This window comes from Schistocerca cancellata, chromosome 2, assembly GCF_023864275.1.
Source record: "Schistocerca cancellata isolate TAMUIC-IGC-003103 chromosome 2, iqSchCanc2.1, whole genome shotgun sequence".
Lineage (NCBI taxonomy): Eukaryota > Metazoa > Arthropoda > Insecta > Orthoptera > Acrididae > Schistocerca > Schistocerca cancellata.
This window is the reverse complement of record NC_064627.1, coordinates 699,522,311-699,549,965: the sequence shown is the minus strand read 5'-3', so window position 1 is coordinate 699,549,965 and position 27,655 is coordinate 699,522,311. Positions and strand designations below refer to the sequence as shown.

Sequence of the window (27,655 nt, the reverse complement as noted above, 5' to 3'; positions counted from 1 at the left end):
GCTGCCCGAGCTCCCGCGTACCGGCCGGCCGCACACAGTTGTAACTCGTGCAATGTTGGAATGTGCGGACACTCCCATTCTAGATGATCGACGGATCACAATCAGGCATCTCGCTGCTCGACTGGACGCCTCTGTTGGTAATGCTGACATACTCGTCCACCTGTTGGGATACCTAATGGAAGACCATAAACAGCAACGAAGATCCATCTGGTTATGCATTAAAAGGCTGATCGCGACAATTTTTTTGTCGAACGTCATCACGGGCGATGAAACACGGGTTCATCGCTTCGAACTGGAAACAAAAGGACAGTCCGGTGGCGCCACACGATCTGTCCTGTGAAGAAAAAGTTCAAAGTCGCACCCTCAGCTGGTGACGCCATGGCGACGATATTCTGGAATTCTAAAGGGGTTATTCTGTTTGATTTCCTCCCTCATGGTGCAACGATCAACTCTGAAATGTATTGTACTATCCTCAGGAAGTAGCAGAGACGACTTCAGCGTATTCGTCGACACAAAAGTGCTCACGAGCTTCTCATTCTCCATGACAACGGAGGGCCTCGCACAAGTCTGCGCACCCGAGAGGAGCTCACAAAACTTCATTGGGCTTCTCTTCACGTCCACACTACAACCCGGATTTCACACCTACCGACTTCAGTCTGTTTGGCCCAGTGGAGGATGCACTCCGCGGGAGGCAGTATGCGAATGATGTGGAGGTTATTGATGCAGCAAGACGTTGGCTCCGACGTCGAACAGTAGAATGGTACTATGCGGGCAGTAAGGCGGCGTAAGAGCGTCGCTTTGAACGGAGACTATGTTGAAAAATAGTGTTTAGTAGCCAGAAGAATGAGATATAACATGGTGTATTGGAATCCTCAATAAGACTAACCTAACATATTGATCGCTTCTCACATAAAACGCTCCACACTGTCTCACGAAGTGGGTATACGTGACGAAAAACTTGCGTGTCGTAGGGGCAAGCTGTAACCTGGTATAGGATTTCACCCACTTCCTCCCTTCTGTTAAAAAAAAAAATGGTTCAAATGGCTCTGAGCACTATGGGACTTAACATCTTAGGTCTTCAGTCCCCTAGAACTTAGAACTGCTTAAACATAACTAACCTAAGGACATCACACACATCCATGCCCGAGGCAGGATTCGAACCTGCGACCGTAGCAGTCCCGCGGTTCCGGACTGCAGCGCCTAGAACCGCACGGCCACCGCGGCCGTCCTGCCTTCCGTACCTTGCCTGTCAAGGAGTACGTAAAATGCGTTTCAAAAACATTAAACGCAGTCACCGACAGAGATCTCTTACACTGTTCACAGATCATCCACAGCGAAGAAGGAGTGTGAGGGCTACACTATGGTCCTTAGTTACCAGTGCCACTTGATGTCGAGGTTGTTAGTGCCTAGTCTATAGTTAGGTGCGATTATGTTTATCATTTGTGCGGCCGCTCCGACACTTAGAGGGCGTCATGTTGGCATCTCGCCAACAGCAACAGCTTGTCCTTAGATCAAAGAGGCCTTCTACAGTGTCTCGACAGCTCATGTTGGGGAAGGCGGCGCAGTGCTACATGGACTCACAGTCGGGGCGACGGCGGTTAAAATCCCCGTCCGGCCAACCAGGTATAGAATTTTCGTTGATTTGTTCCCCTAAATCAGGGCTTAACAACTGGCCGATTTTGAGCGCGAGCACTCGCGTCTGCTCAGGCACGTGCTCGCGAGCAGGTGCAGGGTCGCGGAGTAGGGAGGGAGGGGAGGGAGCGGAAATGCGTGCGCACTTTTGAATAGGGCCACAGCGTGCCTGTTGAATTCGCGCCGACTGTGTAACGTAAAAATTACTACGATCAGTTCTAACAGTCCCTTCGCTGGTTAAGAATCATGTCAAGTCGCCGTTGTGTAACCCCAACCATGCTTTCGCAGTTCAACCTCTATTGGGAGGAATTGTATCTGTTTACAGAAAAAGATGGCGTGCAAAATGTTTAGTATGTCACAAAACGCTGAATTCTTTTAAGAAATTTAATTTGCAGCGATATTTTATGTCGTACCATGCGAAAGAGTACCGAAGTGGAAAATGTGATGGACCAGATCGTGCACAGGAAGTTGTTAAACTTAAAAGGAAGCTATCCGAAGAAGATCTGGACGACGAAGAAAAATCAACTGAGGCAGCTCTCAGAGTGAGTTACAAAATTGCTTTGCTTTTAGCAGAATCCCTGCGCCCCTTCACTTTTGGCGATTTAATAAAAGAATATTTGGTAGTTGCAGCGGAACATTTGTGTCCATCTCAAGTTGAACAGTTTCGGATTGTGCCTTTATCTAACATGACCATTATGCGTCGCATACAGGACATGGCAGACGACGTCCAGAGCCAGCTTGCAAATGTCTGTAAAGATTTTATGGCGTATTCTCTAGCTCTGGACGAAAGTGTTGATATCACTGGAACACCGCAGCTTACCATATTTTTTAGTGGTGAGGGAGGAGCTCCTCGATGTAGTAGCCATGAAGAACACTACAACCGGAGGTGATATTTTACGTAGTGTTGAAGAAAGTGTTGAAAATATAGGATCGTCTTGGAATTCTTTAGTTTCAGTGTCTACAGACGGTTCACCAGCGATGACAGGGAAAGCGCTGTTGAAGGAGAAAATGCAAAAACTGACCGTGCCGAATGAAATAAGGGGTGTTCACTGTGTGATCCACCAGGAAAACTTATGTGCAAAGAGTATCACTCTAAAAAATGTGATGAGTGTTGTTGTTCGTACAACCAATTATACTGTATAAGGAAGCATGGGCTACAACACAGACAATTTAAAAGCTTTCTTGAGGATGTAGAAAGCCAGTATGGTAGCCTGCCTTATTACAGCGAGGTCCGCTGGCTTAGTCGTGGCGAATTATTAAATCGATTTTTTTGCCTATTGGATGAGATAAATATGTTCATGGAAATAAATAACATGTGTGTTCCTGAATTGCAAGAGCCTTCATGGAAATGTGATCTCGCGTTCTTAGCAGATTTAACTAACCATCTGAATGCTTTGAACACTTCACTACAAGGTAAAGATCTGCTAATTACTCATTTCATAGATCGAATACGAGCCTTTAAAATGAAATTGACACTTTGGGTGAGTCAGCTGGAAACAGGAAATCTAGCTCATTTTCCTAAATTATCATCCATGCAAGATGTTCCCAAAGACTATGAACGTTATTCATATAGTTTAGTTGCCCTTAAGGAAGAATTAGATCAACGCTTTCAAGATCTGACAGCACTAGACAGTGATTTTGATCTGTTCTCCTCTCCATATTCAGCGAATATTGAAGGGATTCGTCCTGAGCTGCAACTAGAAATTATTGACCTGCAGTGTGACAGAGAATACAGAGACAAATTTCAGAATAAGAACAACATTTTGGAATTCTACAGACACTTCCCTCAGGATAGATTTCCTCGTTTGCACAAACTGGCGGCTACAATAATATCAATGTTCGGTTCCACGTAAGTTTGTGAACAACTGTTCTCTGCAATGAAATGTAACAAGATGCGCTGATAAACGCATTGTCTGATCGAAATTTAAACTGCACGCTGCGCCTACAATGCACAAGAACAATTACTCCGAATATAGACTCAATTGTAAAGGGCAAAAAGTACAAGATAACCGAGAATCCCACACTTCAGTGACACCTGTTATTGTGTAACAGTTCACAAATTAATACGAATGTAGAGGCATACACTAAGCTAATAAAATTATGTGGCGCGGGTACATTCTCCTTTATTTGTTTCCGTTGTCGCAGTAATAATTCGTGAGTGATATCCCTGCAGGTGGCCGCGGATTTACATTGACTGGCGGCAGCTGTTGTGTGCCCCACGTGACTCTCCCCACTCTCCGCTCTGGTCCGGTAGTGGGGGTAGCGTGCTCGCGCTGCTCCGTGCTCGCGCCTTGCTGGTCACAGCTTGCTCCGCGAGCACGTATGTTGTGAAGCCCTGCCCTAAATCGCTTGACGAAAACGCCGGGATGTTTCCTTCGGGAAACTCACGTCCGACTTCCTTGTCCAACCACAGCGTCTGCTCCCTTTCCAATGACCTTGTTGTCATCTTTCTTTCTTCTAGAGCTCAGGCATGGGTCTATGACTGTCCTGTTTAGACATGAAACACTGTTTAATGATACGCAAAGCGATTTTCCTATTTTTGTGTGTGTGGAATTCCTAAGGGGCCAAACTACTTAGGTCATCGGTCCCTAGACTTACACATCACTTAAACTAACTTATGCTAAGAACAACATACACACACAAATGCCCGAGGGAGGACTCGAACCTCCGGCGGGAGGGGCCGAGCAGGCCGTGACATGACGCCTCAAACCGCGCGGCCACTCCGCGCTGCTTTCCTATCGTTGTATAGGTAGTGAAGACACCTGAAATTTGTACAGAAGAAACATGGTTCGAAATCCTGTCCACCCAGCCACATTTTGCTTTTCTCTAGATCCGAAAATCACTGACACTGAAGACCAAAATCGTTCACTCAGAAAGAATATTCTGAAACTCCGTCTCTAATGATTCTGATGTGATCGCACGAGAAACTAAGTGTAACTGGGTATAAAAACTATTTCAAGATTATTTAATAAACGGCTTCTGTACAGCTTTCATTGTCGTATGTCAGAATTGCACACTATTTCTTCTGAATTGTGCATCTTATCTATTATTACCTACAACTGCATACAAAAGTAAATAAATCAAATGAATCAATAAAAAATATACGGCATATACTTATTCTTGCGGTAATGCTGTCGTTAACGACTTACATCTATCTAGAACTCAGCTTATTAAGATTTTTCCAGACTTTGTATTACAATAGAGTGATTGCTGCGTTGCAAGTGAAGTGCGTGACGACGAGGCATGCAGCTTAAAAGGACTAGTGAGTCCTTCAAAAGTAGCTGCAGCGGAAATTTAGAGAAGAAAACATTTAAAAAATCTACCATATCTTCTGATCGCACTGGGTGTTAAAATTCGGTGATCAAAACTTCCTTTAAAGAAAGACACCAACTTCATCTACACCTGAAGTTCGCCAGACGGAAATATAAAGAACAACATCACCAGGGAGGTAGTGGGCAGCAGGCTGGCCTCTGCACTGTGGGTATTGCGCCTTCATGGGCTGTGACATACATAAAACTTAAATATTGTGGGCTGCATACAGGGCCTTTCGCAGTGAGGCTGGGGAAAATACAGAACATTTGTGGGTCTGCATGTATCTGATTCCACCTCTGGTGTCACATGTATGTTCTTTGCAAATCACAATGCTGTTGTTTACGCTGAAATGAATGAAGGAGTATAACGGAAAATATGAAAATGTAGGTAGTTGATTTACGTTTCTGTGCTCGTTTCCATTTTTACGAAACTATCGCCTGAAGTGTGATCGCCAAGAATGTTTACAATAAATAAAATTAAGAAAGTAAATACTCCGTACTAATGTTCTACAGACTATGTATGACCTAATTGAAACTGCGTGTATGACAACAGGAAACAAGAAAGAGATGCGCTGACGCCTACTGCTGAATGCCTGTAAAAGTATGAAAATGGCCCTTAATTATCATTGATTGATGATGATAGTGGCGATTACGTTGCTACTCTCTGCCAATATAGATGCACGAATTTTATTTTTGTACGCCCGCCTAGGAAGAGTGATGATGTAAGTCCTGAAGCATGTAGCAAGACATGCTTTTAGCCAAGTGCACGGCAAGACTTTTTAACCGGTTCTACCTTCTCCCATACATGAGTTTTCACTCAAGAACCTGTTTAACTACTGTTGGGAAGTTCCCTCTCTTTGGTACAAAAATATCGGATGAGGTCACTCGGCTGATGTGTGTTTGGTGTACAAATACGAAAATAATGTTCCGCGAAAGAAACCAAATGACGTTATATTTTAAGCGGATCCGCTTGTTGGCTCAACACTGCACCGAATGATGTTCTGGGTAGCACAGTAGAGAATTTTTGTTGTTGTAGAGCATTAAAAATGATGACGCAGTTATTTACAAGTTCCGTATGTCGACTGATAACCGCGCAGTTGAGCGCCCCACAAACAAACCAACCGTATGTCGACATGAATCGGAAGTAGTCAGTTGTCAGACTATCCGTATCGGATGTACTTCTGTGTAAGGTTATATACTGGCCATTTACACATCACAGTGACTTGAATTTAATAAAATGAAGATTCTAGTGGCTCTGAGCACTATGGGACTTAACCTCTGAGGTCATCAGTCCCCTAGAACTTAGAACTACTTAAACCTAACTAACCTAAGGACATCACACACATCCATGCCCGAGGCAGGATTCGAACCTGCGACCGTAGCGGTCACGCGGTTCAGGACTGTAGCGCCTTGAACCGCTCGGCCACCCAGGTCGGCTAAAATGAAGATATCAGCCTTGGGTTACCAATGAAACATAGGAAAGATGTGTACGCACATGTCCTCCGTATTACCACTGCCACGACGATTTAATTGTTATAGTCGCCTGTAGAATAGAAGAAATACATCAGAAGAAACGATTTGAGATTTGATTTACAACTTGGTTGCCTACCAGTCATATATTTTATGTTACTGGGCGATTCAACATAGAATATTTGGGGGCGCATATTAAACAACTTTTTTACCAGATGGAAACATAAATTGTGAATAATAAAAGTAACTTTTTCTTCTATTGTGTCAACTGTGGCGACTACTATTCTCCGTAATGCGGAAAAAAGTATGTACTTATCTGACAAAAACAGTCAGCAATTACCAGAAATATCCCTGTTAGGAACATTGTGTGTACCTGCTTTCCAGTTCGACTTAGTTGCGTTGTAGGTTATCAGCCAGGTAGACACTGTAGAATGTAATCGTGTACTGTGACGCACGCACAGGTAGACACTGTAAGAAGTAATCGTGTACTGTGACGCACACACACACACACACACACACACACACACACACACACCAGGGGGCTACTCAGATATGACTGTTGCAGGCTTTCAAAAAACATCGTTAGGCTTACTCAGTGCGAGTACGCCTCAAGGGATGAGTCGAGGAATACACTGAAAAGTGAAGGCTGGGTCTCTGTTCGAGTCCCAATCAGTCATGTAATTTGTTTTTGTAACAAAGGTTAACATCAGCGTCCATTACGATAGTAAGTGCACCATTCCACGCCTCTCTAGATCACGTCCACGTTTTAGCTCCAAGTCACTTTCTGCCTTTTGTTTTCTTACGTGGGTGACTGTCTATGAGGATCTACCTTTTCTGAATTTTTTACGTCGTCAGTCGTTTAAAGATGTCATTATATGCAGCAATTTCTACGCCTTTTTTACGACTCTCGTTTGATTAACAACGACTCATGAATCGAGCTGGAATTTCGTCAAATCCGACAATGTGCTTTTATTTCGTTTCATATCCACGTAAACAAAAAACGTAACCGCAGATCAACTTTATAATAGAAATGGAACGATGGAATAATAAAAGGAAAAAGAGATAGCTTGTATTTCGTGCTGCTAGAGAACCCCTTCTCCCAACCATTCCTTCCATGACGCCTCCTTCCTAGAGAACCCCTTCCCCCACCCATTTCTTCCATGACGCCTCCTTTCTTTCTCCGTATTTTGGGCAGAGACAAGTTGAGGATCAAACTACAAACATTGGTTATTGGAGTCGACAATTATGAAATGGTTTTGCAGCTGTTAGTGTAGTGCGATGTGCTGTTCTCCATAGGGAAGTTCCGGTAGCAAAGCGTAGTTTTGGGGTTGCCTAAAGTTTGAGAAATGTATAAGGTCGATTAAACGGTACAAAGAAACTTATTTACTTCAATAAGCATTATCTAAATGGCATTCGTGGTCGCACGGATAAAAGAGCGTTCAATTAAGAACGTTAATATGGATAAAGTATTGAATTAATTTGGTTTAAAGTAGAATTAGGTGTCTTCGTTATAGCTCAGAACTGCTAAATTGTGGTTAGTATGAAGTGTAATAAACTAATATAAGAAACATTAGCTGTCAAGGGCCTGAAGCAACCACTCCTGATCCAAGAAATAAATTTTTTACACGTGACTGATTAACCAGTCTCTTGTCCTAGGAGGGGTTCTGAATATCGACGAAATAATCAGAAATTGGGTGCGATAGGAGAACTATACGCAACTGTCGCTGTAGTGGCTACACTGCCGAGTTTTGAAGAGCAGTGTAAAGTATCATCTCAACATAGACCGAGGAACGGTGATGATGTCTAGCACAGTGCCGATGGAACCAAGAAATATGTTCTTACGTAGAGCACCAGAGTTTGGCCACGATGAAGTCCACAGGAAGAGAATTACTCTGTCAAAAAAAAAAAAAAAAAAAAAAAAAATGAATCGTCCAGAAGATGTGGTTGGATGTGAATGTAACTTTGTACAATTGTACCAATGGTGAGTATGTAAGTGATTACAGTTACAATTATCTGGGTGAGGTTGAACGGCACCGGTGTCTTATTAGTGTTGTTCGTGTTCAGTGTTGTTGCCAGACATGGTAGGGTGTCCAGCTTCAGATGTTGAGTGACTACTATGAAGGACACGGAGAAGACGTGCGCGTTGAGACAGCGTCACAGCACCTGACAGTGTTTGAAAGGGGCCTCATTATCGGTCTCCATTAGGCTGGGTGCAGGAATCGTACAATATCCAGATTAGTAAGGCATTCGGATGTGACAGCGGCTCTATGATGGACCGCATGGGAACGTAAGAGCAGGGATACTCGTCGTCAATGTTCCGTCGACCACATCCGACCATCACAGGGAGGATCGCTGTAGTGTGCTCAAAGGAAATCGTAACACCTTCTTCACATTTGCGCCTGCCATCCGAGAACAAGTTGTGGACTCCCTACAAAATTCTTTGTCATTCCTGAACACTGGTCGGATACTAGCGGCAGCCGGACTACGAAATGCGTAGTTTACCGTTAACACCACGACACTAACGGCTGCGTTTGGAGCAGTGCCACGACAGGGAAGCATGGAGTGTTGATGAATGGCTTCGCACTGCGTTCAACGATGGATCACGTTTCTTCACTACTCCGGATGATCATCGTTGGTGAGTATGCCGGCGACATGGAGAGGCACTGCGGTGTTACTCCAGGCGTCACGAGTGGGAAACCATCAGATATGGCTTCAGACCACGATTGAGGGTACTTGACGGCAGAACGGCATGTCACGGACATCCTACGTCGTCAAGTGTCACTTCTCGTGCGACAGTATTCTGGTGCAATTTTTTAACAGGACAGTGCTCGTCCACAGATGGCACGTGTCTCTATGAACTGTTTTCGTGATATTGAAGTACGCCCGTGGCTAGTAAGAACTACATATCTGTCCCCGATAGAACAAGTGTGGGATCAGCTCGGACGTCAACTCTGTTCCACTGCCCGTATACAGGATATCAAGGACAAGTTACAAACGCTATGGGCCAGCTTGCCTTAGAAGAGGATACAGCGGCTTTTAGGCATCTTTTCCAACTGAATCAGTCCATTCATACAGGCCAGAGATCGTGCAACGTTGGACTGATAAGTGTTCCCATATTGCCACGTTTGTAGTTTTATTTCGTTTGCTCTTACTCTTCTCGTGTTTCACTTTTTTTCAAGCAATGTATTTGATTACAATGAGTTTCTGATTGGCATCTGAAGGACTGGGTTTGTATGTACAAGTGAACATCCGGTCGTTACTCTACAGCGGACTGTGTTGCCTCATTCAGGTAGACAAAGCATATGTAAGATTCTGCCACATTCGTGAATGTTAGAATTTTTTTCTGGACGTAAAGCTATTCCACATACCTTCTTTAAATAGAAGAGAGCAGCGACTGAGACGGGCAAGATCTGCATCTACGTATGACACCCGGGAAGTCAGTGAACAGTGTGTGTCTGCGGGGACATTAGTGCACCCGTGTATGTGGCATCTATTTATTCTATGCGCGTGGTGCGCACGGAAATAGTGAGTGACCGAACGCTCTTCGTGGTTATTACGTGAAGTGTATGCGGTAAGTATTACAGGAAGACAATTCTCTGTGTTAGACTTGAACAGTCCGGTTTCGGTATTAACTTTTATGATTCACAACGGAGTCCTTGTAGGGTCTACAACTGAAGCTTGTTGAGAGTCTCTGTGAGGCTCTCGAGCTGACCAAACACACATGTGCGAACCCTGCAGCTCTTCGTTACGTTGCTTAAACGAACTGCTGAGACTCAAGACTGGTAAATAATACACATGAAGCCCCCATTGCCCACAATGCCTTAACTTGTACAAAGGTTTCAATACAACGAATGCATTGCTACATTGTAATACGGAGAACCTACCGTTACCAATTTAGGAGTGATGCCGTATTAGCACCCCACTAACAATACCTAGGGAATCAATGTGACATAGAGTTTTCACTTTTATTTTATTTTTCTATAGAAAAACTGCGCACACTGTGGCCGTAACGGAATTTCCAGAGAAAGCGCTGCAGGTGCGTTACATAACAGCAGCTGGCTGAAGGTCGCCTTGGAACCTGCGCGCTGATCCCTCTCTTGTGCCGAGTTTCGACAGGCGAAGGACAAGCACTCGCAGCGCTTCCGAGAACTGCGTGACGGAGTGTACGCTGAGAAGGACGCTACACTAACTCCACCAGCTCTTGTTCTATAAACCTTTTATTTACTCAGTAAGTTGTTTACTCATTTACATGACATTTGACGTGTCCTCGTAATACAGCAATAAGACGTAGACAAAAGTTAACAGTAAAACGTACTTAAAGGTTAACAAGACTCACAACTGCAGCATATAATTACTAATATAGTATGCATTAGGCATATTCTCAAACACGTTAGCTGATAATGCCTAAAAATAATCATTCATATCTCTCACTACACACACACACACATACCTTTCGTGACTATATCCTTGCATTTCTGTTACATTCTGTATATTTGCCCTTATGAAAAACTCGTAATTCAGCATTACTCCATTCTTCCATAATGAATTCCTCCGTGAATTTATTATCTGATTTCTTCCGTTACTGTGAACATCGCTTGGCTGTCTTCTTCTTAAGCTTCTCTGTGAATTTGCATTCCGTTGCTAGATTTCCAAAAGCTTGACGATTTATTATGTTTTCTTACTTTATCCTCATGTCTTCTTAGTCTTCCCTAGTTTCATCTAACCAGCTGATTTTGATCTGCTTTGAATTAATACAACGTTGAATAGTCTTTTCTTGAGTCAATTGTTGTCCATTCTGTGAAGATGACTGCAGAAGTTCAAGAGTGTCTTGTGCGTACTGTATAGAGAACTTTACCATTTGCGTGGAGAAATCAGATCTCCTCTTCTTCATCCAGATTCGATATTTTCGTTTAGAGCCATGTATTTTCTTAAGAACTCTCCGCTCCTGTTTTTTAACTTCTGCATCTTTAGAGTTCCCGCCAAGCGTTATTCTCTCTGATGCATGTAGAGCTTCCCATAAGAGAATTCTCCTGTAATGTCGCAGTTTGGCATAGCGTGATGTTACTTTTTTTGTTTGTTCCATGTGATTCTGAATGCCTTTCGGAGATTCATAGTTTTTTCTATGTTTGCGTTAATGTCCAGTTCTAATGGTTCAAATGGCTCTGAGCACTATGAGACCTAACTTCTGAGGTCATCAGTCTCCTGGAACTTAGAACTACTTAAACCTAACTAACCTAAAGACATCACACACATCCATGCCCGAGGCAGGATTCGAACCTGCGACGTAGCGGTCGCGCGGTTCCAGACTGTAGCGACTAGAACCGCGCGGCCACCCCGGCCGACTCCAGTTATAATGGCAGGTATATGAATGAAAATGTATGTGAAACGATTCCACATTCAATCTTCAGTGGAAGTTTCCTGCTGCTTTTCCCATGAAATAGAAGTGCTTTGTTGTTCATTTATGTTACTTTCTACCTGTTATCTCAATAATCCTTTCTCAACAGCCATGTTACAGTGGATACGCCGATTCCCGTCAGATAACTGAAGTTAAGAACCGTCAGACGTGTTTGACACTTGTATCGGTGACCATCCGGGCAACCATTCGCTGTTGACCTATCGGCGTGCACTCAGTCTCGTGATGCCAATTGAGACATCTTGACCGAGCAGCAGCGGCTCCATGTCACGTAAACTGACAACAACTGGGAGAGCCGTGTGCTCACCTTAAGCCCCTCTACATCAGCATCTGATGACTACAGTCGTTGAGGATGACACGGCGGTCGGTCGGTGCCGCTGGGCCTTACAAGATCTGTTCGGGCGTAGAGAGAGTTTAAATAATACTTTACTATGCAGTGTCTATAATTTGAGAGGCATGTTTTAACAGTTCTTTTAAATATGTTGGTTGTCCGAGTTTATGAGTGTCTAAATACAGTCAAATTAGAGATGTACTTGTTTTGGCATAGGAGGGGTGGCAGGCTTTTGGAGGTACCGCAACTGTATTCATCTGAAATGTCGTGGGCGGCTTCACAAGAGCCACAGGGAAGCGCATCTCTCCATCTCACGGACTCTTCACACGGCTCTGAGCGGCGCGGAGCTACTGGAAAGGCAAGCGGCTCCTTTGTCTTCGCGCTGCGCCGCTTTGATCTGCCGCGACGCCGTGTTTCCGTTCTGTCACGGAGTCTGATGAGCAGGATGCCTCCCTTTTATTTCTCTTACTGAATAAGAAAATCAAAAAGAGGTAATTTTAAAGTAAATCCTGGATGCCATAGCTTCTCGAAGGACAAGTAGTTACAGGTTTACTGAAAAGGCAGTCAATTTAATCCTACTGTGTGGCGGGTAGAAACGGTAAACATTTACGTGTCATCAAGGCAGGTGACTGTGGATCGCTTTATTATAACGACAAAAACATTTTCTCGATATTGTTGCTGGTCATGTGTGATACCCACCACAGGCTCATGTACGTTGATGTGGAACAAATAGAAAATCGCCAGATTGATCTGTGTTCAAGAATTGATTACTTCAAAAGAAGTTAATTGACAATGAAACTAAACTTCCTCGAAGCGGCAGCTCTATGAAGACTGTGATTACTTTTTTTATCTTTGGCGATTCAGGTTTCAGTATGTTATTTTTCTTACTGTGCTAATACGGAGACAGTTTCTTTTCAAAGTGTTTTCAGGTACAATCTCAGCGACTGGAAGATATGTTGAATGTATTATTGGCATTTTTTAAAATAAAGAGTTCAGGAATTTGATCGGCCTTCGAATGTGTCTCCAGAATGTGCTGAAGATGTTATAAGAACGTATTGTGAGTCGCGCAGTTTTGTTAGTGATCGAGGCAGATACAGATTTGAAGACAGTTTGAGTACTTGTGTGTTCCACGACATGTCAACAGACCCACCACAAGCGGAAAGAAATATGGGAACACTCACCAATTGTCGCCTCCACTGAAGCACGTTTTCCTCCAACTTCCGGTAAAAACTTTAATTTTCTGCGGTTTGTCTGAGTATTCCTCACACTCCACGCTACATATCGACGGATATTTTTCAGGTTCACAAGTGAAATCTGCTGTATTGACTACCATCTCTAGCCTACAGTATGACATATACGACAGTACCACCAAATAACAGTGAGCTGCGATCCTAATAAGTCACGAGCCGATTGTGGACATGCGGCTTTACACCGAGGCCGGTCAGCAATGCCACCGAGTGACGCCGTGAGAAGGCCGCTACCAGATGCAATGTTCCTCCAGCAGTGGCAATAGTCTGTCATTGAACACCGCAATAGCGCGGTGGCGTTGCATATGTGAACGCTTCAATTTAAATCAGTGCTTCGTTAGCAGAAGCGCTTCTGAAAAGCGCTTGTTAGTGGCCCCAGGTGAATGGGGCCATAGTAGGGAAGTCTCAAGTAATCACAAACGCTAAACGATGAGATCTAGGCGCCCAAAATCACGCCAGTTCTCAGTAAAGGTCCGACGTTAACGAATACAGGAGCAAAGAATCCTGTTGTGAAATTGCGAAGCAGAAGAGGAATTTCTCGGTGCTACACAGTATTTTGCGCTTACTTTTGTGAGCGGTTCAGTTTTTAAGTCCTGTACAAAGACTGATGACATCCTTGAACCATAAGACTTTAGTGATATTCCTGAAGCTGTTATTGCTAAAGATGAATTCGTGTTTAGCCGAGAGCTGAAGTAATTTAATGTTCGCAAATGTGTGTAAGACAATTCCTAAACAGGACAACGGATTCATACTGTTTGGAATCTAACGTATGGAGTAGAGAACGCGTTGGCAAACCTGAGGGGGAGCCGTAGTTTAATAGTCGCTGAGTAAGGCCTCCTTTTTGTTTTGCTGCATTGTACCGTTCGCACAGAAATCTTAGCAATGTCTGACGCACAGCGAGGCGTTGAAATACTGTTTTTGCTGTGGTAGCAATTTTCCGACTGATTGCATGCGATTGGAAAACAGTTATCTATGAACCGACACAGCCAACCGGTCTACCGGTACTCAGAGATGGAATTACGGCAGCCGCAAGTGGCAAATGGCAGTCGTTTTTCTGCTACTGCTTGCAAGTAGCTGCGCACACACAATCGTTCTTTTTTGTTTTTGGAATCACTACTTTTCGCGTTAGTCATTACCGCATAGTTTTATCTCTGTAGAAGGTCAAATTATTAGAAGGTCAAATTGTAAGAAAACAGTGCGAATGGTTATGGGAAATTTCAGAGATGCCGTTACGTCATCTCTGTGCAGCTTTCAAAACAATATGAGACTGCACAGTAAAATTTGAGTTTCCCTTACTGTTTGATACACACTAATCTACTTTTATGCAGGCTTGTTTCGTGCCCGAAAATCAGAGTTTGTCTCCCAGGTCCAAATACAATGAGGTGAGAAAGTTAGGGATAATGATATGCATATGTACAGATGGCGATAGTATCGCGTATACCAGATATAAAAGATCAGTGCCTTGGCGTAGCTGTCATTTGTACTCAGGTGATTCATGTGAAAAGGTTCCCGACGTGATTATGGCCACACGACAGGAATTGACAGGCTTTGAACGCGGAACGGTAGTTGGAGCTAAACGCATGGGGCGTTGCATTTCGGAAATTGTTAGGGAATTCAATACTCCCGAGGTCCACAGTGTCAAGTGTGTGCCCAGAATACCACAATTCAGGCATTAACTCTTACCATGGACAACGCAGTGGCCGACGGTCTTCAGTCAACGACCGAAAGCAGCGGCGTTTGCGTAGAGTTGTGAGTGCCAACAGACAAGCAACACTACGTGAAATGACCACAGAACTGAACGTGGGGCGTACGTAAAACGTATCCGTTAAATAGTGCGAAGAAATTTGGCGTTAATGGGATATGACAGCAGACGAGCGACGCTAGTGCCTTTCCTAACAGCCCCTGCAGTGACCATGTCGGTTGGATCCTTGACGACTTGAAGACCGTGGCCTCGTCAGATGAGTTCCCATTTCAGTTGGTAAGAGTAGATTGTAGGGTCCGAGTATGGCACAGACCTCACGAAGCCATGGACCCAAGTTGTCAACAAGACGCTTTGCAAGCTGCAGTCTAAATAGTTCCACGCTTGTTTACTTCGGGGGGAGAGTAACAGCTGGCTAACAAAATTAGACACTAAATATAAATTGAAAACCTATTTGCTAGTAATCGATTTTTATCACCCGATTCTTCGTCTGTTCTTTAGCCCGGTCCGTATCGCTCTCGTAGTGACCATGAAATGAAATTACGCTGCTAATAACTTGTACGAGAAAGCATTAAAGCAACATTTCCACCCTCTGTTTGTGAGTACAACGATTAATGCGTGCTGAAATCAAAAGTGCTTTCTGCTTAGTGATTTGCTCGGTATAAATGTTATTGTAAACGTAGGGATATGCAGTGACGATAGGAATTAATTATCGGCGGACAGTTGATAGAATGGACAACTAAAAAGAAACACACTGGGAAACTAGAGACATCCCTGACCGTGTGTTACAAATACTCTTCAGATCACTCTTGTTTGATAGAAGAATTTAAGTTTATCTTGTCTCAAAACAGTTGACAGAGCAGGAGTTACACTGCGATGGCTCAGTCATCAAGAGGGTTCATCGGGAACCATTCCTAATAGTTCAGGAAGTAAATGTGCCAACCACCAACAACGCGTATTTCTATCCGGAAGCCCATGGTATGTGATGTAACATACGGTGGACCACTGCATTGCAGCCAGGTTCAGATGTTGCTGAACTCTATATTCTCATGGAGAGAAGTGGCACAGTGGTTAGCACACCAGACTCTCATTCAGGAGGACGATGCTTCAAATCTCTGCCCTGGTCATCCAGATGTACGTTTTCCATGCTTTCTCTGTATCACTCCAGGCAAATGTCGGGGTGGTTTCTTTGTAAAGGGCACGGCCGGTTTCCTTCCCCTTTCTTGCGTAATCCCAGCTTGTGCTCCGTCTCTAATGACCTCGCTGTCGACGGGATGTGAAACTCTAAAACTTCTTTCCTTGCTTCCTCAATGTTGTCAGTAAATCGGTACGCATGCTACAGCATGTGCTACCAATATGTTCCAAAACAGGATTTTTCCGGGGCTCATACCTCATTGTGTACCCAACACAAGCATCGTCTTAATGTAACTGTCCTACAGAACAGGTACACAGATTGAATATTACGCACTTCCTCCAGCTTAGGCAAATGGGTTGGTTCATTTTGCATTAGATGTGATCTACGGTAATGGGTTTGTGGAGGCAACATTTAGTTCATGGCTGGTTCCTGAGAAAACCCGAAAGAAGCGTTTTTCACCGTTTGCTTGCCGTCAGTAGCGAATATATAAATAAATAACGGCAGAAAATTGCTCAAATTTTAACTTTATATTATGTAGGCATTTATCTGTAGTACTATATTCCCGTTTTCAAAAATCTTTATTCGTTCCCGAGAAAAACAGGGTTTTTGGGTACCAAAACCGAGCCGCGGATTCGAAGACGGCTATTCATAGCAAATGGTTGCAATTTTTTCGATATACTCCTAAGATCCCGGTCTCGAACAACATTAAAATTTTTCTACATGTCTTCATCCATTTCTGAGATACAGAGATTCAATGTTAACTTACTTGTATACGTAAAATACACACGTAAAATGCTGCGTGAGGCGAAAACGTAGTTTATAAAGTGACGTACCCCGAAGAAATATGCTGTTAAGTGTCTCCATTATCATCTGTGAACTCCATGATGTAGTACTGAAGCACATACATTTTTTTTTTTACGTAAAATCCGGTCTGAGGTTAAAATTAGTTTTGCGTTATTTCATTTGCAAATAAGTAAACCATCTAAATTTTTCTTACCAAGACATTTATTTTTCTATGAGTTACATGCCCTGCTGTGGCAGGGAAAAGGTGGGAACCAGTGGAAAAATGCTCCTATCGGAGCAGAAAAATGAGAATATATTGCTGTTTATTTGAAGGAATGTGACTGAAAAGTGGGGTACCATCTGCCTCATTCTACCTTTCTCAGCACCTTTAAAAATTTTCCCAAAAAATGTTGGCATGCGAGTATACTCGCTCTCTTGTCATTATCAGACTGCTGTGCACGATGATGAAAACTGATCCATGACTCATCTTCACTTTTTCCACTATTGTTTCGATTTTGATACGTCGGACTTCGAGAACCAAGGCCTCCAGTTTCTTCATTTTCGGTTCTTCACGGAGAGATAGTCAGTAATTTCGTTCTTCGTCTCTCAAACTTGTTTGATCACAGTGGAAACGTCTGCGCTACCTGACTACTGTTTCATATGATGGGGCATTTCGTTGTACCAAGTCAACATTATTCCCCTTTAAATGCAGAGAACGATTTGATTTACTTTTTGACTACCCCTCGTACACTCCGCCGCAGTGTGGAATGCTCTTTCTGAAAACTGGGCGCTCGTGTTAGTCGGTCGTAACGGGATCTGTTCAGAGGCTGATCCGGATATGTGGTATCTGTTCGAAAAGATACAGATTTGCGCTGCCAAAACTGAATCGAAAGTTAGGAATGGAGAATAAATAAGAAGAACTGAAGGACTGAACTGGCAGTGACTGTTCGTAAATGTGAATGACACCGCCAAATTTGTACACGCGCCACGGCAGTGGTAAAGTACTTGAGACATGCAGACAGAGCGTGTCGAAGGGGGCGCAGGACGCGGGTGAATACGAAATGAGCGGCTGATGCGGCGGCCAGTTGGCAAGCCGTGGCGGCGCCGTTTCTCTGGGATAGGCTTTCTCGCGACTAATTCCACGTGCGTAGCTATTTGCGGCCGGCCAGGCGCCACACCTGGCTGTGCGTGCCAGTGGCTGACAGGGCGTTCACAGCCGGGGCTGGCCTGCGGCGAATGGAAGGCCGCGGTCTCAGTGCTGTCGTTGACTCTCACGAGGATAACACGACAAGTGCCTTAAGCAGATTTCCCTGAAACTTCGCTCAGTGGAAGAGGGGTCAAAATAGGCTAACTCGTGTCTCGGTTTATTCTTATGCACTCGATGGTTTCAAGTAAAATAACGGTCAAATTTTTCGTGGTATTTCCGAGGTAATTTATGTGCGATGTCCTCGGACGAAATGGTGGCACAGTGGTTAGCGTCACAGGTTCCTAATCTTGCACCCCGCGTTCGCAGCACGATTATTACTTTTATTTTTGTTTTTCATTTACATATCCATGTCTGTAGAAGATTGCTGCATGAATATTTTCCAGTATATATTGATGTAAGGTTGTCCTTTTTCGTCTACTAATTGTATGTCAGATAAATGAATTTAAAATAAGATTGAGAAAATGATTTGAAATAGTTTTCGGTGAAATACCTCTAGTGTATCTTGATTCATAATCAGCTGCAAGGGCCAATTTTCGGAAAAGCTATCCATTATGCATTGTTTTTCGCTAAATTATTGACAAAGCACTAAATCTTCAGCGATGTTAACGATGTTTCCTTCCCGAGTGAGATTCATACGAAGAAAATGTCACTGAGGCAAACCTAGCTCCACACGCTGCTTGTAGAGTTTGTAGCACCTGTATTTCGAATGTTTCTTCGATCGTTACTATCCAAGGCAAAGGGATGCACCATATCTTCCTGAAGAATAAACACATGAATAAACTATAAGAATTAATATGAGAGTTGGTTGAGAATGAAATATCACAATATGAGAATTTAAATACATCGTAGCACTTCAACGTACCATACGCGCGCGCGCGCACACACACACACACACTCACACACACACACACACACACACACACACACACACACATATATATATATATATATATATATATATATATATATATATATATATATATATATATATATATATGTTTGTATTACATAATAAATGTATGACACTTATTGTGAAATCCAGTTGTCATTTAATAATTAATATAACGCCCATGTATCCCCTAATTTGAAAAGAAACATTCGTGCAGTAATCTTCTACGGACATGGTCGTATAAATGAAAAACACAAGTAAAAGTAATAATCATGTTTCCAATATACTGCACAAAATTAAGAAGCCGCAACGCTTACTCACTGAGACACCATTTCGCCTGACGAGATGGTGCGGTATAATGCTCATATTGTACCTTGAAAACTTTGACCGTCGTTTTTCAGGAAGGTTCGAATATCTACGGATAAGTGGTATAACGTGTTCGCTTATTTTGATTCCTCTTCCACTGAGCGAAGTTCCTTGAAGATCGAGTAATGGCACTTGCCGTGTTCCATTCGTCAGTGTCGCGCTGTAAGTACAGTGCTGCAAAACGACCCTACAACACTTAGCTGCTTTTTAAGTGTCATATTGCCAATCGGAAGCATGCGACGTCTGTAAGTCTTTGTGTAATACAGTCATCTTGGTCGGGTTTGAAGCTCCTGTTGACGTTTTTTCCTTGTTTGCGAATTGAATTTGGGTTTTTTAAACTTCGTCTTATGCAAAACACAATGTATTTTTTTTTACCCATACACGTTTCGACATTCATGTATCATTTTCTACGGGTCTCTGTTTATTTCCGTAAAATATCGTGCAAAGTTCATGCCAGTTGTTCTATTTTAGAGCAAAAGACTATAAAATTACATTTTCTTTCATTTCTTTCGGTTGCTCACCTGAATGGCTCTGAGCACTATGGGACTCAACTGCTGAGGTCATTAGTCCCCTAGAACTTAGAACTAGTTAAACCTAACTAACCTAAGGACATCACAAACATCCATGCCCGAGGCAGGATTCGAACCTGCGACCGTAGCGGTCTTGCGGTTCCAGACTGCAGCGCCTTTAACCGCACGGCCACTTCGGCCGGCTGCTCACCTGAAATTACATTACTTATGGAGATAGATTTTTACAGGTCGATTTGATTTTATGCCTTTTATCGTTTTGACAGCACTTCATCCGCAAAATAATCGTGAAGAAATGTGTTTATTTTTGTAATAATTTATGTGGGTAGTTGTGTATGTCACTGTAGTTACATTTTCCGTCCAGTTGGTTGATTTTCTTTCTCTATTCCTGTTGCATACACCTTTTCTTTATATTTTACTCTCGCCGTTTTTGTTTTTCTTTTTTTTTCACACTTGGTTTTACAAAAATGAGATTTGAGCATACACTCTTTTATCAAGTGACGATATGATGTATGTTCATTGAAAAGTTAAATACCTTTTTGATGTTTTAAGTGCCTAACTTTATTTCTTTATATAACTGTACAAAGCTTTTTAGTGGATTAACCACATCTGAAGATGACAAGTACTTGCAGAAACCAGTAGTGTGGAGATTTTTGTATATCTAAATCGATCGTGATGAAACAAATTATTATGCAACATTTAGCTTAACCATGAGACTATAACGCAACGTCGTTTCATGTGCATAGCGGTACTGTAATCTGTCTTTCACCTATAACTATCATAACTGCACTTTAATGACTTGCCTAGTGAACAAATTAGGCGAGAAAACTGCAAGTACCTGAGGCGATATTTAGTACTGAGAGAAAGTTTCCTTATCTGATTCATCCGCCAAATTATATTGCAAAGCGGAGAACGTAAGCGGTTAAACTGAAGGAAATAGTGTTCTTAGAATGGTCTTCATACATCTGTTAATGGCGACATGAAGGCATACATACGAGAGCAGAAACCTGCAACTTTGGTTTTCTGGCGTTTACACCTTCTTCAGACAATGTGTTTATGCAATCATGACTCGTCATCTTTTCAACGTCGTATTGCCGTGCATCTTGCTTGTACTCAGGATCGACCCACCGTTTGAATACCGTGCGGCACACATTTATCCTGGGCACATGTAACACCAGTGGAAAATGTCTTTATGACCGAAATTGATTAGTGTAGCAGTAAACAGACAAGAACTTCCTATCGGCTATGACTTCATTAGAGACCAACCATAATATCGGGCTGGACAAGAAAGTCGTCGGAAATTGTGCATGGCTGCTTCAAAGAAACCATCTCGGCATTCACATTAATTGATATAAATAGATGAGTGTGGTAAGTCAGAAATGGAACGAATTCGTGCAATTAATCAACAACGATTGTTCTAATTCACCATCTAGGTTGTGACATTTCCAGCCAGATTCCCAGATCTGTTAAATATAATGAGCAGCTGTGGGTTTCTTGATAATTAAATCAGGCAGTGAAACTTTGACATCACGAGAAAGTAGCGGTGAACTTGAGTAAAATAATAATTGAGAACATTTCCAAGCTATGGTTGTACAGAACAGTTAAGTTACAACTGGATGCTGTTGTCACAGTCACAGCATCTAGGCTGTATTTTTAGTTACATAGTTATTGAAAAAGTGATGTATGCTTTTCTCAGTTTTCCTTGTACTCTGACTGGTCTCTAATTCTTTCCGTAGAGTACGTAGGAGGAGGGAATATCGAGTCGTGCCTTATAACACTTCTATTAGCAGTGGAGAGCTTGTTGTCAGATCTCTAGCGTAACTATGTTCCTATGGAAGTGGTATCAAATCTAACAAGACATTCGAAAGTGTCGGGAGTTCATTGATCACCTGAGCGGACCAGTTAGAGCTCAGTCAGAACAGTGCAGCAGTATGATTGACACTCTAATCGAAAAACATAGTCGACATACTGACTTTTGAAAATCAGTGACTATTGCATTTATACATTAAGTGTTCTAAAGTGGAAATAATTAGCTTTAAGATAAACTGATGAAAACCTGCAACAAGAACCGTGGTGCTAAACTGACCTTTTACCGAGGATATAAATTATCTGCTGCCTCTCTTTATCTTGTTTAGCACAAAGACGAACTTTCGATTTCAGAATTCGGCTCCTAGTTTCAACAATGACGAACACGAAACTACGAGTTGAAATTGTTTCTGTAGTTGGATCTCTTGTTACAGGTTTGAGACTTAAGAAAATATATTTTCCGGAAAATAATAATTAATATAGCGGTGTATTCCAATGTTCCAATTAAAAGCGTAAAAACAACCTACGTGACGCTCATTCATAGAAACATACAGGGTGTCTCAAACCTTTTGGGTCCTATTAAAACAGGTGATAATAGATGCACAACCGATTATATTGAGATAGGAATATGTTATGGATATACACAGGGCACACCGAATAACAGCAATGTAGCTCTTGAAAATTTCTCGGGTATTCAGTCGGGTAGCGTCGTCCAAAAGGCGTGGTATTCCGTCAAGCGGAGTTCTTCCCATCTCAGGCGTTTTTGGAGACTCCAAGAACGCCTGAAGATGGGAAGAGGTCGGCTTGACGAAATATCGCGCCTTTTGGACGACGCTACCCGGCTGAATACCCGAGAAATTTTCAAGATTTCTGTACGCCGGGAAAACTTCAGATCACACAGCAACGTAGCTCATAGTAACTGTTCAATGCGACGACTGCCAGTCTCAGAGCAGTACTTTGAGACTGTGCGCCTTGTTGTTCGCGAAACGATGTGTTTTCAACATGACGGTGCTCCAGCCCACTTCGATGTTAATGTTCGTGAGTACCTGAACAACAAGTATCCTCATCGTTGGATTGGAATGAAGACATGCTTGCTAGGTTGCAAGGTGCCTGCGTCCTGGTACGAGAGACTCCTTCATGCGCCGTTGCCGTGCATGCGTTGATACGGCGGTCGCCAATTTGCGGAATCACTATGAGCCACGTTGTTGCTATGTGGTGCACGCTGTGTACGTCCATAAAACAATAAATGTGCGTTTCTGACGATTGGTTCTCCATCTCAATGCAATCTGTTGTGGAACTATTATCACTTATTTCCATTTAATCTAAAAGGTCTGAGACACCGTGTAAATAATTTTTTTACTCATAAATTTCACAATGCACATCAGTTTCGCTCGGTTGAGCCACACATGACATGCGAGCAAAAGTTTTATTACCGGTGACTGATCGTCGGTCGTGCATGGATAACTCAGTTAGTAAGAGCACTGCCTGCGAAAGTCCCGACCGACAAACAGTTTTAATCTAGCATGAGGTTTCACAACTGACCTCACTTTACAGCGGAGTGGGAGACTTATTCTGGAAAGTTTGTAATTATGTAGACGTTCCACGTACGCAAGATGCAACGTGTAGGACGCTTAACACTCTGCAGTAATCTACGGCCCTTCACTTACAATGCTGTTTATCGTGTAAAACTTGCGAAAAAGAGAGGAGAAGAAGAGAAAAGAACAGAGAGGAGGGATGGCCGGCCAGACAATCTGCAGGCAGGCAAGTGTCGGGCTGCGTGCGCCGCCGCCGCAGCCGCACGTCTAGTGGGGGCGGCTGCTCTAGAGGCGCGGCACGCCGGCGCCCAAGGCCCTGGGAAAGCGCGTCCCATCTGCCACGCCATTCCTGGAATTAATCGGCCCGCCGGGTCGCTGCCTTCAGACAGCCGCCTCGGATAGTCTCACACACGCGAAAAATGACAGCGTGCCTGTCTGGGTGTCATACGAGCGTCCAGACTGTTAAGTTCCAGCGGGTATTCGAGAAAGATACGAGAATCTGTTTCGACTCAAACTGCCCAGTGCATTGTCCCGCACTCTCCTTGCAACTGTTGCAGAGCATACGAGTGTGTCATAAATATACTGGATTTGGATTCATCAGTCTGATTACTGTGCACTCAACACGATAGTTTCACTTTCACATACCCCTCGAAGGCTGTATGTTGAAATTGTAGTAATTAATTCCGAAATACAAGAAAATTACACATCAGAAGCACAAACGCCAGAAATTCCTAACCTACTCCACACAATAACGAATTTAGAAGTTGACGTTTGCAGCCTACTGCCGGGCAGATAATTCCGTCACAGGATTACGCTAAAGGCATAATTTCCTTGTACCAGCTTTTCCTTGTGGTAACAAGATGAACTATCAGTTTAATAAGTCACAGCTGCAAAATACTAACGCGAATTCTTTACAGACGAATGGAAAAACTGGTAGAAGCCGACCTCGGGAAAGATCAGTTTGGATTCCGTAGAAATGTTGGAACACGTGAGGCAATACTGACCCTACGACTTATCTTAGAAGAAAGATTAAGGAAAGGCAAACCTACGTTTCTAGCATTTGTAGACTTAGAGAAAACTTTTGACAATGTTGACTGGAATACTCTCTTTCAAATTCCGAAGGTGGCAGGGGTAAAATACAGGGAGCGAAAGTCTATTTACAATTTGTACAGAAAGCAGATGGCAGTTATAAGAGTCGAGGGACATGAAAGGGAAGCAGTGGTTGGGAAGGGAGTGAGACAGGGTTGTAGCCTCTCCCCGATGCTATTCAATCTGTATATTGAGCAAGCAGTAAAGGAAACAAAAGAAAAATTCGGAGTAGGTATTAAAATCCATGGAGAAGAAATAAAAACTTTGAGGTTCACCGATGACATTGTAATTCTGTCAGAGACAGCAAAGGACTTGGAAGAGCAGTTGAACGGAATGGACAGTGTCTTGAAAGGAGGATATAAGATGAACATCAACAAAAGCAAAACGAGGATAATGGCATGTAGTCGAATTAAATCGGGTGATGCTGAGGGATTTAGATTAGGGAATGAGACACTTAAAGTAGTAAAGGAGTTTTGTTATTTGGGGAGCAAAATAACTCATGATGGTCGAAGTAGAGAGGATATAAAATTGTAGACTGGCAATGGCAAGGAAAGCATTTCTGAAGAAGAGAAATTTGTTGACATCGAATATTGATTTAAGTGTCAGGAAGTCGTTTCTGAGAGTATTTGTATGGAGTGTAGCCATGTGTGGAAGTGAAACATGGACGATAAATAATTTAGACAAGAAGAGAGTAGAAGCTTTTGAAATGTGGTGCTACAGAAGAATGCTGAAGATTAGATGGGTAGATCACATAACTAATGAGGAGGTATTGAATAGAATTGGGGAGAAGAGGAGTCTGTGGCACAACTTGACCAGAAGAAGGGATCGGTTGGTAGAACATGTTCTGAGACATCAAGGGATCACCAATTTAGTACTGGAGGGCAGCGTGGAGGGTAAAAATCGTAGAGGGAGACCAAGAGATGAATACACTAAGCAGATTCAGAAGGATGTAGGCTGCAGTAGGTACTGGGAGATGAAGAAGCTTGCACAGGATAGAGTAGCATGGAGAGCTGCATTAAACCAGTCTCAGGACTGAAGACCACAACGACAACAACAAGATGAACACCCCACAAAGATGTCAAAAGTGCAACGAAATCGCTCCACATTGTAAGTTATCAATGGTTCGTTGAGCTCTCAAGCAACTAAAGTCATGTTAACTACCTCGAACACATAACGGAGTGCATGTGAATCTCGCAGAATTCAAAGACGCGAAGTGACTGCACGTCGATAATACACTCTAAGAAGTACGGAAAAAAAGACGACCCCGTATGAAGTATTCGAGTAGGAAAGAAATCAGTAAATGTGATGCACACGTACAGACAAACAAATTAGAGTTTCGGAAAAAGCTGATGATTTATGCAAGAGAAAGAGCTCCATAAATTGAGCAACTGGCTCTCCTCTGACTCTTGTGAAAGCAGTTATTCGGCTTGGCATTGATTGATAAGACTTGTTGGATGTGTTTCTGACGGATCTCGTGCAAAATTTTGTCCAGCTGGTGCGTTAGACACGTAAACACAGGATGGTTTGCCATGAAAGGCAACAAATCCGAGGCACAGAATACTGTCGACATACCGCTGTGATGTAGGGGTGCCACGGATGACAACCAAATGGGTCTGCCATGGAATGAAATGGCACCCAGATCATCACTTCTGGTTGTCATGCAGTATGGAGGACGACAGTCGTGGTAGTATCCCACCGCTGTCCAGGACGTCTCCAGACACGACTTCGGCATGGAATGTCATTCACTGGAGTATAATTCTTTTCAGTGATGAGTGCAGCCCCGATGATCAGCGAAGACGTGCCTGGAGACGTCTTGAGCAGCGGTGGGATACCAGCGTGACTATCGGCCTCCATATTGTCTGACAGACAGAAGTGATGGTCTGGGGTACCATTTCTTTTCATAGCAGGACCCCTTTGATTGTTGACCGTGCCACCCTTACAGCACGGCGGTACGTGGACAGCATTCTGCGCCTCGATTTTGTTGCCCTTCATGGCAAGCTATCCTGGGCTTACGTGTCAGCGAGCCAATGCCCGCCTGCACACGGCTTATCTTCGTACTTGCCAAGCCCTACAACGGCCAGCAAGGTCGCCAGATCTCTCCCCAATTGAGAACGTTTGAAGCATTACAGACAGAGCCCTCTAAGTACCTCGGGATTTTAACGACCTAACTCGTCAGTTGGGCAGAATTTCCCGCGACAACACTCAGGAGGACATCCAACAACTCTGTCAATCAATGCCAAGGCGCATAACTGCTTGCATAAGGGCCAGAAGTTGATCAACGTGTTACTGACTTGCTGAATTTGAGCAGTTCATCGACTTTTCTTGAAATTTTAATCATTTTCTGTCTGTATATGTACATCACACTTACCGATTTCCATCCCATTCGGATAATTCCTTCGTGGTGCGTTGTTTTTCTTTTCTTTTCTTTTTTTTTAGAGTGTATTCTGCTAAATAAAAACCAATAAAAAAAACTTTGCAAATACAGAGGAGACAACTTTAGTATCCAAAGACATTACGGAAGTAAAGTGTGAACGTAACATCAGCCATGTAGGAGAACAAATTCTTCAAGGTGTATTGTAGTAGCGCAATTTGTATACTGCAATCCGCTCCAATAAAATCTGTCTGCTGCCTTCTTTTCTGTCTAGGCGATACGTAAGGCACAGAAAAATGGTTTCCAAAGTAGAAATTGCTTTGCTTTGTCCGAACCTTTGCGTTAACAGTCGTGTCACTAGAAACCGCCTCCCGATCACACTCGAAATTTCTGTCTGCTAGTACCTCTCATTTCTACTCTGAATTCCACAGAAGGCTTGACCCCGGTGGAGGAGCAAAATAACTTTTTCTCGAAATTCTTACGGAAATATTAATGTCCAATAACTTTCTCTAACTTGCTTCACTCACAGCTGGACAGCTGGACCTATTTGACTGTTTCATTTCATATCACTATGAACTGCTCCTGCCACAAATTTGTGCAGCATCACAAGAATGATATCTTCTTTTACTATAATTGGTATGAGAGAACATTACAGGGTTTATACGTTTAGATTCGTGTCCCCCTGCATTCAGAAACGATGTATAGAAACGATGGCGTGACAAGTAACTTTGGGGACGCGGGTTTGACGGCAGTTAAGAAGACGATAGTGAGCTAGAACTGCAAACTGTATTCCTTGTAAATGAGCGCGCAGCAAGCGATTAGTACTGCTACGGTCACAAACTTA

At 43.1% G+C, this 27,655-nt stretch overlaps 1 protein-coding gene across 1 annotated transcript in view; it reads right to left on the bottom strand.

Moving 5' to 3' along the window:
- The window catches only part of LOC126162478 (ATP-binding cassette sub-family C member 4-like), a 290,715-nt gene that overhangs the window by 162,759 nt on the left and 100,301 nt on the right, over nt 1-27,655 (bottom strand). The gene's annotated exons all lie outside the window — the stretch shown is intronic.